This window comes from Crocodylus porosus, unplaced genomic scaffold, assembly GCF_001723895.1.
Source record: "Crocodylus porosus isolate Cpor-Errol unplaced genomic scaffold, CroPor_comp1, whole genome shotgun sequence".
In the NCBI taxonomy this organism is placed as follows: domain Eukaryota; kingdom Metazoa; phylum Chordata; order Crocodylia; family Crocodylidae; genus Crocodylus; species Crocodylus porosus.
This window is the reverse complement of record NW_017728915.1, coordinates 30,687,602-30,702,050: the sequence shown is the minus strand read 5'-3', so window position 1 is coordinate 30,702,050 and position 14,449 is coordinate 30,687,602.

The following is a 14,449-nucleotide window of genomic DNA, read 5'->3' as shown; positions in this document are numbered from 1 at the left end:
GCAGTAGCTAATAATACTGTGCAGTAGCATATTAGCACTTGTATTCTGAAGTGCTCTGGGTAAGAATATAAGGGGGTCTCCGGGAAAGGGACTTAATGGTGGGGGTCTACTACAGACCACCCAACCAGGGGAAAGAGCTGGACTGGGAATTCTTGGGTCAGCTTGCGGAGGCAGTTAAGTCAAGGGATGTGGACATCATGGGTGATCTAAACTACCTGAACATTTGCTGGGAGGAGCAGTCAGCCAGGTCTGACCACTCATTTAGGTTCCTTGCTGGGATACAAGACTTCCACCTAACCCAGGGGGTCCACAGTCCCACCAGGGGGAATGCCCTGCTGGATCTGCTCCTGGCCACAGGCAATGACCGGGTGAGGGGACTCCAGGTCCTCAACCACCTGGGCAATAACCATCATCGCCTACTAGAATTCACCATCCAGCACAGGGTGTTAAGGGCCTGCAGCAAAGCAGTAGCTCCTGACTTCAGGAGGGCCGACTTCAATGAGTTGAGATTAGTAGGAGAGGCACTGCGGTTCCGGAGAGTAGGGGAACTAGGTGTCCAAGATGAGTGGTCTTTCTTTAAGGAGACGATCCTCCAAGCCCAAGGGGTGACAGTCCCAAGACAGGTCAAAGGGGGCAAGAGGGCTCAAAAGCCCTCTTGGCTCACCAAAGGCATTCAGGAATGTCTGAAAGCCAAAAAGGAGGTGTACATCCAGTGGAAGGTGGGGGCTATCATCAAAGAGGATTATACCTCCATAGCAATAGTATGTAGGGAGGCTGTTAGTAAGGCTAAGGCGGAGATGGAACTAAAGCTAGCAACAAGGATCAAGAACAACAAAAAGTCCTTTTTTAATACATGGGGCACAAAAAGAAGGCATCAGGCAACGTGGGGCCCCTGAAGGATTCACCTGGCAATGCAGTAGTTGCACCAGATGAAAAAGCAGATCTTTTTAACAAATTCTTTGCCTCCATTTTTCTGAGCAGGGACTGGGACCTCTCCTCCACTGGGATGCAGGACAGGCTCAGGAGTGACTCCACCAGGCCTAGGGTCAGGGAGGACTGAGTTAGGGAACTTCTGGAAGGGCTGGACATGTTCAGATCAGCAGGTCCAGATGCTCTTCACCCCAGGGTGAAGAGGGAATTGGCAGGGGTCACCGTGGGGCCCCTGGCACAGCTTTATGAGCACTCGTGGTGCTCTGGCTAGGGGACCTGAACCTGTTTAGCCTTCACAAGAGAAGGCTGAGAAGGGATCTAGTGGCCATCTATAAACTTACCAGGGGAAACCAGAGGGGATTGGATGAGACCCTATTCCCCGAGAACCTCCTGAAGTAACAAGGAACAACAGCCACAAGTTGATTGAGAGTAGGTTGAGGCTAGACATCAGGAGGCACTACTTCACAGTCAGGGTGGCCAGGATCTGGAACCAGCTTCCAAGGGAAGTGGTGCTGGCTCCTACCTTAGGGGTCTTTAAAAGGAGGCTTGATAACTACCTAGCTGGGGTCATTTGAGCTTAACTTAGTAGGGGTCATAAGAGCCCTGCATTCATTCCTGCCTGGGGCAGGGGGTCTGACTAGATGATCTGCTTAGGTCCCCTCTGACCCTACTTCTGTGAATCTATGAGCACTGTCTATGCTGTGACATGCTACTGAGCAGCGTTATTAGGTTAGCGTGCAGCTAGTGTTTCATGTACATGCACCCAGTATAACCCCGAGTAGAAGAGCAAGACCCTCTAGTCAGGAATCTTGGACTTTTCTAAATACCAGCCAGATTATTAGGCCAACCCAATCAAGAACACGCAGCTGTTGCTATGGCCAGTATCCCAGTGCTTTAGAGGAAGACAAATCCCCAGCCCCTGGAAAAGAAAAGAAATCCTTCATTGCCCCAGCAAAAATCCCTTGATTGCTATTCTTTGCTTGCAAAGTTGCTATACAAGAGTTTATCCACTGGCCTCCATTTGAGGATTATACAAGTATTCATTATGAGTAAGCGGTTCCATCAAGCTTTTGTTCCCATTAACTAGTACCTCCTTACTACTTTAGAGGGTAGTAATATATATTGGGGCAATACCATATTAGATAAGATGTCTCCATGTTGTGCCTTGTATTTGTCTCTTTAAGAGTTCCTCCCTTCCCCCTCCCCTCTTTGCTCTTAAAAAACGAACAATAATTTTCACCACAAACTGTCCCTTCACAAATAATGAAAACTGTGCATTAAATATGGCTGGTCAACCATGGAAAAAAGTAACTCACAGAACTTATAATCAGAAGACTTAAACTGTTTTCTCAGATAAAGGACTTGGCCCATTCATCCTACAGCAAAAAAGGATAATGAATCAAATAATTATATCTGTCTGCAGGCCAGATTGTAGAAATGAATGGAAATCATACATTCTAACATAAAAATTAAAGGAAAGAATTTTGCTTGTATTTTATAGCTCTGATTTTTTTCTTCCATCAGTATGTAAGACTAAATTGTAGGAATGGCGTTTTAGCCATACTGAAGTCAAGGCTTTCATTGACTTAACAGGGGCCAGGATTTCAACTGTGGCACATTCAGTACAAAAGAAAGAGATTGAATTGGTTTATATTTAAAATAAATGGGCCAGGGCCTCAGTTGGTGCAATCAACATAGCTCTATTGAAATCAACTGAGGTACAGTGACTTACAGCACACAAGAATACAGAACATTGAGTTTAAATATTTCTCAGACATTCACTGATAGAAAATGTTCTTTTCTTTTTGCTTCATATCTCAAAATATGTCTTGACCTACAAACCTAATGCTTGTTCTGTTTTTCTTTGTTGCCTGTGTATAAATGTGCCTTTGATAATTTTTTTAAGGGGGCACATACGTTTGGAGTAGAGGAATCAAGAAGTGATATAAATGGAAAAATCTCTGATGGTTTGGCAGTGGCCCCAGAAGAATAAACGTTCCAACAATCCACGCTCAAAGTGACAAGAGGACACGTGTGGTTTTTGGCTTCACTCCAAGTCAACAAGGGTCATTTGTAGCCTTGAGAAATTCTTAAGATGATAACATTATATTTTTATGCCTTATTTAATACATGCATCAAGAAAAAAGTTTTGGATGAAATACCACCTAAGGACCGCCATACTAAAGAGTACAACAGATAATATATCATTAAAAGGGCAGCAAAGAAGGAAGGTGGACAGTGATGTTAAAGTGACAATAATTCAGTTTCATCTGTATCTCTCATAAAACAGCCAAGTTACTATGGATTTAGAACTAGGCATCTCTTAAAACCAGCAGAAACTAAGAGGATTGGAAAAGATATACTTGCATGTCACCAGTACCTTTGTGAATAATATGATGTGCAGATATTAGTTATATAAAGTTAGCAAATTTATGCATATCTGCAGTACGCACTAAATTTCAAAGTTTTAATATTGCTCAGTTGATTCTCATAATATTTAAAATGGTATAAAATAACCTTGCTGCTGGAGAAATGGAGGGACCGGTGGCTGAGCAGGAGCCTGGGGGCTACAACTTAACCCTTCATGGGCTACCAGTTGGACTGCCCTGATTAAATGGAAAGATAAGCAGAAGTAGGTCTGTATGACATGATTTCCAAAAGGCAAGCTAAGAAATTAAGCATACAAGTTAGTGAAAGAAATAGGACTGAAGAGCTTAACAACTTGACTCTGAAGAGAGTTGGAATTTCTTGAAGTCAAGGATACAAAAACTACCTGGAATGTGCATCTCAAGGACAGGAAAAACTTGTTGAGAGGAGGTCCAAGGCTAAGTGGATGTATAACCACTGCAAAAAGAATATTAGGAGTAAGCAGAAAGTCTACAGGGAATGAAAAAGCAAAAAAAAAGAACTGATCAGCAGAGAAAGCTATATTTCAGAGGTCAAGAAGTATAGGGGTAAAGTGAAAATCGCTCAGTCAAGCTGACTTAGACTTTACAAAGGAAATTAAACAAATAGCAAAAGGTTCCTCAGCGACATAAATGAAAAAAATAAGGATGAGAGATGTGGGACCACAGAAAAGAGTGAAAATGAGATAGATATTAAAGGATAAGGTAGGTATGACCCCAAAACTAGGAGTACCTACTGCCTCAGTTTTCAGTAATGATGATGATGTTGAAAATGGTAGCTAATGTGAGACTGATAATGGGAATGAAACTAAAAAAAATAAATAAATCACACACGTGGAGTGGAAGCAAAACTCACACCTCAGAATTCTGGTACAAATGTTACATGAAATCACAGGCCCAGTAGTTAAGACTGCCAATAAATCTAACAAGTTGGGAGCTGTACCATATGACTGGAGAATAGCAAACACACAGTCTGTATTTAAGAAAAGGAAAAAACAGCAAGCCAGATAACTGCAGGCCTGCTAGTCTGAACTGAATAATATGCAAGGGTTTAGGGGAAATTTCAAAGGAAAGAATAATTAGAGATATAGCGAGAAATGGAAATTGAGATAAAATGCAACATGGGTTTATCAAAGGCAGATCATGCAAGCTTAAACTTGTATTTTTCTTTCATAAGATAACTGATTCTCTAGACAAATGAAACGTAGTGGATCTAATCTAAATTAAATTCACTAAAGCATTCAATACACAGCCACATCAGAAATTATTAGTTAAACTGGAAAAGAGAGGAATTAGTAGAAAAACTGTAAGGATAAGAAGCAGAATAAAGGAGAGGTGACACTGGGTTGTTCTGACAGGGAACTAGTGGGCTGAAGGGAGGTGACTGAAGGACTTCCTTAAGGATCAGCCTTGGAACATATTTATGACTTTGTCACAAAAGTAGGAGTGACACAAACTTGTTTATGACCCAAACCTAGAAGGGATGGTTAGTGCTGAAGAGGATTGGAATGCCACACATAAAGAACAGGATGATCTTAAATGCTAAAGGAATATAAATGCCATGAAATTCAATAGTACAAAATGTAAGATCATGCATAGGCTATTAACAACCAGTTTTATTGCTGGGAATCATCAATTGGAAATGAAAGAGGAGGAGGATGACAAATAATGCACACAAGTCTATCAGAAGATGAGTGTAACGTACAAATTTAAGGAAGTGTAGAGAAGAGGAGACTCCAACGATACCTACTGAAAGCTAGCAGGAACCAGTGAAAGAGAAAAGAGCTCCTTGAGAGGCGTGCTTCTGGAGCAGCTGCTCCGTAATGATACAGCAGTCCCAAAAGGAGAAAGGAGAAAGCAAAGACCTGGATGGAGGAGGAAGGGAAGGCCACAAGGAACCTCAGGGAGGAGCCATGTGTCCCAGGACCTAAGATGGGGAAAATGGCAAGCCAGCACTCAACTGGCTGAGGAGCTCCACTAAACTGGAGGCACTGACAGGAGGAGCGCTGCTGAGCGGGTGGTGCTCAAGGTGGGACAACTGTCCAGAGAGGAAGGGCTAGCTTAGAGGAGCATGGCTAAGTCCCAACTGAAAGCAGTAAAAGTTTTTCTTTCGTTTTCTTTTTTTTTTTTTTTTGGGGGGGGGAGCGGGGTGGGATCTGTCAAGCTGGCATCCTGGGAGTTCAATGAATTAGAGTCTGGGCACCAAAGTGGCTTGTCAGCTTTAAAAGGGAAGGACTTTATTTGGACTCATACCCTTAGAAGTAAAGGGCGAAATTGGTAGCTGCAGCCTGGATGGACTTTATTTTGTTTCATTTTGAATTGTTTTGCTTTACATTTTCAATTGAAAAAAGGGACTTTATCTCTAGTGAGACTAGGTGCTGGACTTACCTGAGCCTGATGACCTGTTAGTCAGCGTAGACTGAAATCCACACATCCAATTGTCAAGACGTGTGAAAACCTAAAACAAAGAAAAGAAATTTAATAAATAAAAAAGTAATAACAAAAAAGACCACTGTGTAAGATCCAGGTTTATGAAAGTCAGCTTAACGTGTAGGTGGCACTAGGCCGGGGTATAGGGAAGGTTGGAGCCCCAGGAGAAACCAATCTCGAGGTCCTGATGTGAAGTGGGGTATATAAAGAAAACTTCCCGATATAGATCTTCTCTTAACGTCAAGAAGCGGCAAGCGAGAGTCAGTGCCACCATTCAAACATCCCCGCAAGGGATCGCGATACGTACGATCCAGGTTGGGAAGGTTTCTATTAGTTCTACCCTTCATTAAATAATCCAGTATCTTCCAGGAAGATATGAGAAAATCACCTGTAGAATGTATATTGTATAGCGATTTCATTCGACATAGGGAAGCTCTGATGGCATTGTATAAGACTGAGTTCAAATCCTCATCTGGGTTTCTGAGTATAGTTCTGCTGACCCACATTCAAAGAAATAAATTCAATTTGGAACAGGAGTAGAGGATAGGCTAATAGGATGGTCAGGGAAGTGGGAGACTATCATAAGAGCAGACTAAACCACCTTGGTTTATTAGGCCTAGTCAAATGAAAGCTAAAAGAGGACAGGTTTGCTCACTTTAAATCTTTGGGCAAAAACCTATATGGTTTTAAGATGATCTCAGGTATCCACAACTGAAACAGAAATCTTGTGAAAATGGGCTTTCTTGTGAGACTTGTAGCAATCCTTATATCCAATTAAACATAAATTATATAACACTCATCTATCATGCTATAACCTACAACAGTATTAATGGATACATTTCAGGACAAGTTCAATATATGATGATTTAACGCTAATGATGTAACATAGATATGTCCCAAATGACTTAGTAGACACGGGCCAGCTCCTAATCACATGAGTTAAAGTTACTTGCCTGAGTAGTCTTACTAATATGTGTGATGGTTGCACAATCTAGCTCCCTGTGGAAAGGGGTAAATACAAGAGGTGCACCAATACATCGGTGCAATATCAGAGCGGTACCAACATGAAGAAAATGGTCTATATCAGATATCGGCCCTATGGGGCTGATAATTTGGCCAATAAATATCCATGATGCCTGCATGGAGCAGAGCCGGCAGCATGGAGAGCTGCCTCCACCTGGTAAATCCAAAGTGGAGAGGGAGGGAAGAAGATCATTGCCCCCCACAGTGAGGGAGGGGGCAGGGGCAGATGCTGCTCAAAGGGGGGGGTATGGGGAGGACACAGGAGAGAGCTGCAGCTCATGGGGTGGGGGAAGCTCCCACTGCTGCTTGCACCCTGGGAGGGTGGAGGGACATGTGCGCCTGGATCTGCACAGTGCAGGGCAGGCTGCAGCAGCGGGTGGAGCCGGAGCTGGCACTGTGTGGCACTTTTCGCCCGTGGTTGGGCTCAGCATGGGCTCTGGCAGCACTGGGAGGAGGCTACAGCCACCTCAAATTTTGCTGCAGCTCTGCTCCCAGCTGCGCGCTGCCACCTGGCACAGCCCTAGCTGAACACCCCTCCTCCATAAAAGTGCTGAGAAAAGCTGTGGCTGCGCTGGGCAGCTGGTGGTGGCATGGAGCTGGGAGTGGAGCTGCAGCGAGATTTGGGGTGGATGCAGCCTCCTCACAGCGCCACTGGAGCCCACTGAGCCCAGCCCCTGGTGAGAAGAGCTGTGTAGCACCAGCTTTGGCTCCAACCACAGCTGCTGCCTGCCCCATGCTGCACAGATCTGCCCCCCCACTCCCGGGGTGCAAGAAGCACTGGGAGCTGCCCCCTCCCCATGAACTGTACCTCTGTCCCGTGCCCTCCCCCATCACCCCTGGGCAGCACCTGTCCCGGCCCCTCCCTCACTGCAGGGGGCATTGATCTGCCCCCCCATGCCCCTTCCCTCCCCTTCTCCCACACGAGACAATCACCGGAGGCAGCTGTATTGGATATCAGATCAGTATCGGCTGATATGGCTATTGGTATCAGCCCCCAAAAATCTCTACTGGTGCACCCCTAGTAAATACACCCAAATAGTATATATTTGTTTCTAATGTTGTCTTTTCAGTAATAAATTGGTGCAGAGCTGTGAGTTTTCATGAGACTAGAGCATATATTTCATACAGAATACATTTTTGGCAAAATCATTTCTCCACTTATCTTTTTTTCTCTTGGATCCCAAGTGGAAATTAAATTAACATTTTTAACTGTCTGTTTTAACTTTGCCATAATAAAACAGAAGAGTTATGTCTAAGCTTTGGAGCAACAAAAAATCAAATCTAATAGTTGGTAAAGCAATTTTTCTGAAATTTGTAAACACTATACTGCCTGGGAGAGCCTGCTGTTGTTAGTAATTTTGGACTGAGTCCTTTATAGCTGCTTATTCTAACATGGCTTTCCATCCTGTTAAAATGTCATATGGATAAAGGAGTAAATTTTGACAGCTGTGACAGGATTATCATTGCCGAGGAAATCATATCCCTAGTACTCATATGTTTCAGTACATCTATTTTGCTTTGTCTTTGGCCCCGAGTGAACCAAAATTACCTTTCCAGAGAAGGAGAGAGAGAGAGAGGAAAAAAAAAAAGGAAACAACATATTTTTATTCTCTTATGAAAACTCTCTTGTATATTGAAATAATAGGAAAAAAATATTGTGGGATTGGCATTTTGTGTTGTTTAGACTTCGAGGATAAGGCCAGATTCATATTTTCAAGGACATAGCCCAAATCCATTTGATTTGATCACAATTAGCCACTTGGGATTTTTGTTTGTAAATACATTAGATGAGAAGTATTACAGAAGTCTTGACTGGTATTAGGCACTCAATCTGTTCATCCGTGTGCTGTGTGGATAAAGGCAACCCAAAATTATATTTGTGATGCCCTAAAAATTACTCTGAACTTTAAGACCATGAGAATTGCCATACTGAATCAATAGTCCATCTAATCTGATAGAAGCTGGAATCTTAATAATCTGAAGATGTTGAAAGGCCCCTGCATTTGGCAACTGTAACTTTACTCCTTTGCACTGTTTGTCTACTACGAATACAAAATCAAGGACCCTGTGGATTGAAAGCACTGACATGGGGGATTCTGAGTTCTGGGATTCACTCTTGATTCTTGATATAAGCCTGTGATTTGGGAGTTTTCTGTATCGTCCTCTAATATTTGTAGATTCTACTGCTATATAATATAGAAAATAATATGTATGTTTACATATATAAGATAGATATCAGCATAAAAATACACATTTAAAAATCTAATGGGTATTCAGCATTAGACCTCCTAAATCATTTTGCTTTGGGGAATACTCAGTATTTTATTAGTTATTTCATTAAATAATTCATCAGTTTATTTTCCTGAATCCAATGATTTATTTGTTTTTGGAATTATCTGGATGGCTGCAAACATCTCCAAAGCATTTTTCCCTTAGGTTGACTGAAACAATAGGTCATTTCTTCTGTTTTCTAGCTGTCTGGGCCTCCGTATTCACTTGAGGGCGGCTAGAGGTCATCTTGACTAATTTCTTTAAGTTGGGACTGCATACTCTACATACACAAGTATTTTTGAACTCTTTTAGTGTACATAAAATGGCACAACTCCTCTCTCCCTACCCTGTATAGCTTATTCTTTGGTGAGAAGATTAATAAGCACCTTTACATCAGCTTATCTGATTCCACACAAGGCTTACACTATTATAAGAGTGTGGGAAAAAACAAGAAAAAGAAAACAGTCTTTACCCTAACTGGGCATCTATTTATATTTGTACAAAACCTGTGCAGAAACCAAGCCCGAGGAAGACAAGCTGCATATTATGCATTCTCTCTGACTAGTTGCAAAAAACTTCACAGTTGTTGTGTTTTGAGGCTGGTCTACTACTTTATCGCTCTTTGGTAGCCCCTGCCTTATACAGCTTGGGGGTCAATGAATAATTTTCAGTATTTGCGATCATTTTTTATTCTTATTAGACTTACACCCTGTTGAGAAAGATCAGTTCTCTTTTCTGTGGTTGAATACAAAGACTAACATTCCTGTCTATGTACTGAGGCATTCAGTATTCTGCTCTTCCCTTTGCACAAACATTTCCCAATACAGCAAATCAAATTCAACCTCCTGTAATTGTTACTCTGTTTTACAAGGATGCCCTGGAGAATGATCAACCAAAACAAGATCTTACAAACACCTGGCCATTTGTGAAACACTCAACCTGTTCAAATAGAGGTATCTTGTACATAATAGGCTAATATTTGTCCTCCCTTATGGGTTCCATATGAAAATGGTCACTTTATCAACAGTGCAATGGAAATGTTATATCTGAGGCCCACTCTATATGCTACACATATTATGCAATTAACTGCTAAACTGCACAATTAATTTAGACTGGCTACAAATGCAAAGCAACTATGATGCCATATAAAGGTCCATCCAGCTATCAAATTAGAGCAGAAAAAGTGCAATAACTTTATAGCTGGTTTCTACCCAGCTTTAATTTGAACATGTAGCAAGGTAGGAGCCCTGGCAGCTGACAAGACTTTCAGCCACAGCAGTGCATGAGATACTGCCGCAGCTGAGACTCCCATCACCTACGGGACTCTCAGTCACAGGAGCTTGCTACGTGCTGATGCAGAGGGAGCCCAGGATGACAATCCCAGGTTCCCCCTGCACTGAAAACAAGGCATGAGTAGATCTGATGCTGGGTCCTACAATCATGCATGTGACACATCAGGTCCCATCATGCTGTCACCTGGACATCTAGATGGGGGACAGAAGTTACACATAAACTGGTTTAGGTCATCAGAAACTGATTTGAACCTGTAACAGAACAGAAGATCAATGCACATAAACCAGTTTCAAAATGGCTGAAACTGGTTCAAGATAAACCTGCTTGAGCAGAGAAGGGTTGGGGTGGGCGGTGGCAGGGACTGCTGCCCCCCACCCTGACAAACCTTGGCTGGGGTGTGGGGCCAGAGAAGGGGATTAAACTGACTACAGAGCTGCCCTGCCCTGCTAAAAACTTACTGCTGGCTGCAACTGGACTACAAATCCCACAGACACCTAGAAACAGGAAGAAGTAGTGATGAGCAACCCTGCAGTCCTGCTGCTGTAATTCTGGGCTGCAAATCCCAAAGGCCTTGGGGGTAGCAGGAAGAGGAAGCGAACACACAACCCATGCTGGCTATGTGCCAGAGAGCCATGCCCTAGCACCCCCTGGCTTCTGGCTTGAGCCACTGCAGGCATGTGGCTACATTACCTGAATGGAAAGTGAATGTCTGTTCAGTTGTTTCTCAGTTTAATCTCTGCAGCTTAGACTAACCGTCAGAGACTGAATCGATTCAGCCTTGGGCTTTTTGACTGTCTGTACTTAGCCCTAGAGGGGCCCTGAGAGACACAATATTTTGATAGAAACAAAATGGCAAAGATTTCATGGAGGTTTCATGGAACATGTGGCTGTATTTGCATAGCTTTGCATCATAAAATGCATGTAATAAAGAAAGTGACCTAAGGCCAGAATGGACAGGGTATTTAGGCACCTAAAGATAGGGACTGATTAAAGCAAATGAGAGTCAGACACTTAACTCTGCTTAGGTGCTTTTACAATCTCCATTTTTGGCAGCTAAAGAGTTTTCAAATCTGGTTCCTGATATCCAAAAGGCCCTGTATGTGAACTTGGTTGTCTCATAAGTATTGAGAAATAAATACAGCTGTACTATAGTGCCAATTATCAGAGACTATTTAATTGCCTACCCAAACCTTGCAAACACTTGCAGCAAACATTTCAAAAATTGGACTTCGCTTTGACTTGCCTGTAGGCATTTCATGCTAAATTAACTAACCTCACTGATAATCATCTTTTGAAAGGCTGGATAAAAGATGTCAAATTCTTATAATTGAAACGAACCTCAGAGTTTTCCCTTCTACTCACCATTATGGTTTTATTTAGAGGATAAAGTGAATAGGCTCCTTTAGAACAGTGGGAAGCTTCTCATTAAGGTCAGTGTGCTTTGAATTAAGTGCATAGTAGGGCAAGTTGTGTTTGTGGCTATCGTCATTTTCTAGTCAGTGCCTTTTCACTTTGATTTTTGCTATTGTTTGCATTGTATAAAAGCAATACTGAGGGAATGGTGGGAGCAGTATGTTATACATAGTATGCCTGAGGCTGTTGTTGTTTGAAAGATTTTATAGCTTTTAACACCAACAGTATCCTGTCAAAGTTCCTCTAACTGCTTACTCAGGAGTGAAATATAAACAAGAAATATACACAGAATTTAAAATCCTTGAGAAAGCCATAATTATATTCATGGACACTTTGTTTCTTTGGATATGTTACTACCCACATATTTCTACTTAATCCTAGTGTTTCTACAACAGCAAAGTTCATGATACTGTAGGTAAGGTTTTGTCAGCACTTCTATTACTAACGTTATATAAGCCTGGCACAGCATGCCTTATGCTGGTTTAACGGCATCTCAGAAAAAAGGAAAATGAACTCAAAACCCAAGAATGAGAAAGCGAAGAGAGCTTTAAGGTTTCTTTGTGTCTGTCATCTTGAACTGTTCCTAAACTAGAGAGACCCCTGGCATAATGCTGATAGTTCTGGAAGCCTAAGTTAAAGCAACTTTCCCTTTATACTGGACTACTGCCTGGAATCTTTATAGTCTTTGTAGTATGGTCCTAACCATAGCACAGCATTCCTCCTACACCAGGTCATTTAAGGGTGTCCTCGTTCAGTCTCTTGTGGCAATATCTCATAGTTCCTGGTGAGATATAGATCTTCTAGGGCCCCTTTACACTGCTTCAAACCTGAATCAACCAGCATAAACCTACCCAAGTAAAGTTGAATATCTTACCCATAACCATGGGTGACTGGTGCCTCTTGAGTCTGGGGGGGGGGTACCCACAGAAGCTGGTAGCAGTGGTGACAGCAGGGACAGAGCTAGTGAGCAGCAGGGACGGAACAGTGAGCACCCACAGAAGCCAGCATCAGCAGGGATGGGGCTGGTGAGCACTCGCAGAAGCTGCCGGCAGCATCGGCGGTGGGGACAGGGCTGGCAAGCACCTGCAGAAGCCACCAGCAGCGGGGATGGGGCTGATGAGCATCCACAGAAGCTGCTGGCAGTGGTGGGGATAGCCCTGTCAAGGGGGGGCCCCCCCGGTGTCCTCTCTACCAGTCTATGGCCCATAACATATGAAACTGGCCATAGAAAGATGAAGGACTGAGGAGGGACTGCCATCTCATGACCCCATGATCACCTCTTGGCAAAACTGGCTAACTATGGCCTCGGTCCACTGGCTGGGGAATTGGCTCCTTGGTCAGACCCAGAGGGTGGTGGTTGACAAAAGTCAATCATCATGGTGCCCTGTGACCAGTGGGGTCCCTCAAGTCTTTGTCCTTGGACTGTTTTGTTCAACATCTTGATTAACGATGTAGACATAGGTATCAGAAGTGAACTAGCTGAGTTTGCCGATGCTACTGAACTTTGGGGTAAAGCATCCACACCTGAGGACAGGAGGGTGATCCAGGCTGACCTTGACAGGCTCAGGAAATGAGTGGATGAGAACCTGATGGCGTTTAACACCAAAAAATGCAAGGTTCTCCACCATGGAAGGAAACCTGCAGCATGTTTACAGGCTCAGCAGTGCTACGCTGGCTAGCACTATGGATGATAGGGACCTTGGGGTCATGATTGACCACAAGATGAACATGAGCCTTCAATGTGATGTGGCTGCTAGTAAAGCAAGCAAAATGCTGGCTTGCATCCATAAATGCTTCTCAAACAAATCCCAGGATATCATTCTCCCCTTGTACTTGACCTTGGTGAGGCCACAGCTGGAGTACTGCATCCAGTTTTGGACTCCACAATTCAAAAAGGATGTGGAGAAGCTTGAGAGAGTCCAGAGAAGAGTCGCACAAAATGATCAGAGATCAGGAAAACAGATCTTATGATGACAGGCTGAAAGCCATGGGGCTCTTTAGCCTGGAAAACCACAGGCTCAGGGGTAATCTGATGGCCATCTATAAGTTTAGAAGGGGTGTTCACCAGGATCTGTGGGAATGTTTGTTCACCAGAGCGCCCCAAGGGATTATGAGGTTGAAGGGATATAAACTCCTCCAAGACCGTTTTAGGTTGGACATAAGGAAGAACTTCTTTACTGCCTGAGCCCCCAAGGTCTGGAATAGCCTGCTGCTGGAGGCGGTTCAAGCACCTACTTTGAACACCTTCAAGAGAAACCTGGATGTTTATCTTGCTGGGATCCTATGACCCCAGATGACTTCCTGCCCCTGGGGCAGGGGGCTAGACTCTATGATCTTCTGAGGTCCCTTCCAGCCCTGATGTCTATGAAATCTATGAAATCTAGGGAGTCTAGTTGTTTTAAACCAGATGCTTAGAGCAAAGACATTCCTTCAAACCTATCTGGGATCAATAATAACCCAAACCCTTTCCAGAACATTTAATAAAATGAAGCTAAGCAAGCCATGAGACTAATTGCTTGAGGCATTTAGTGAGGAAAAAAAAAAAATCTTTGCTTTGACAGCATTTTCATAATTTAATTTCTGAATAGACTTTGTTACTGATAACACATGCTTTTCTTTGTGCTTATATGACAGAACACTCATTTTTCTTTTTTGTTATGTGTTCTTTCATAAAACATAATTTT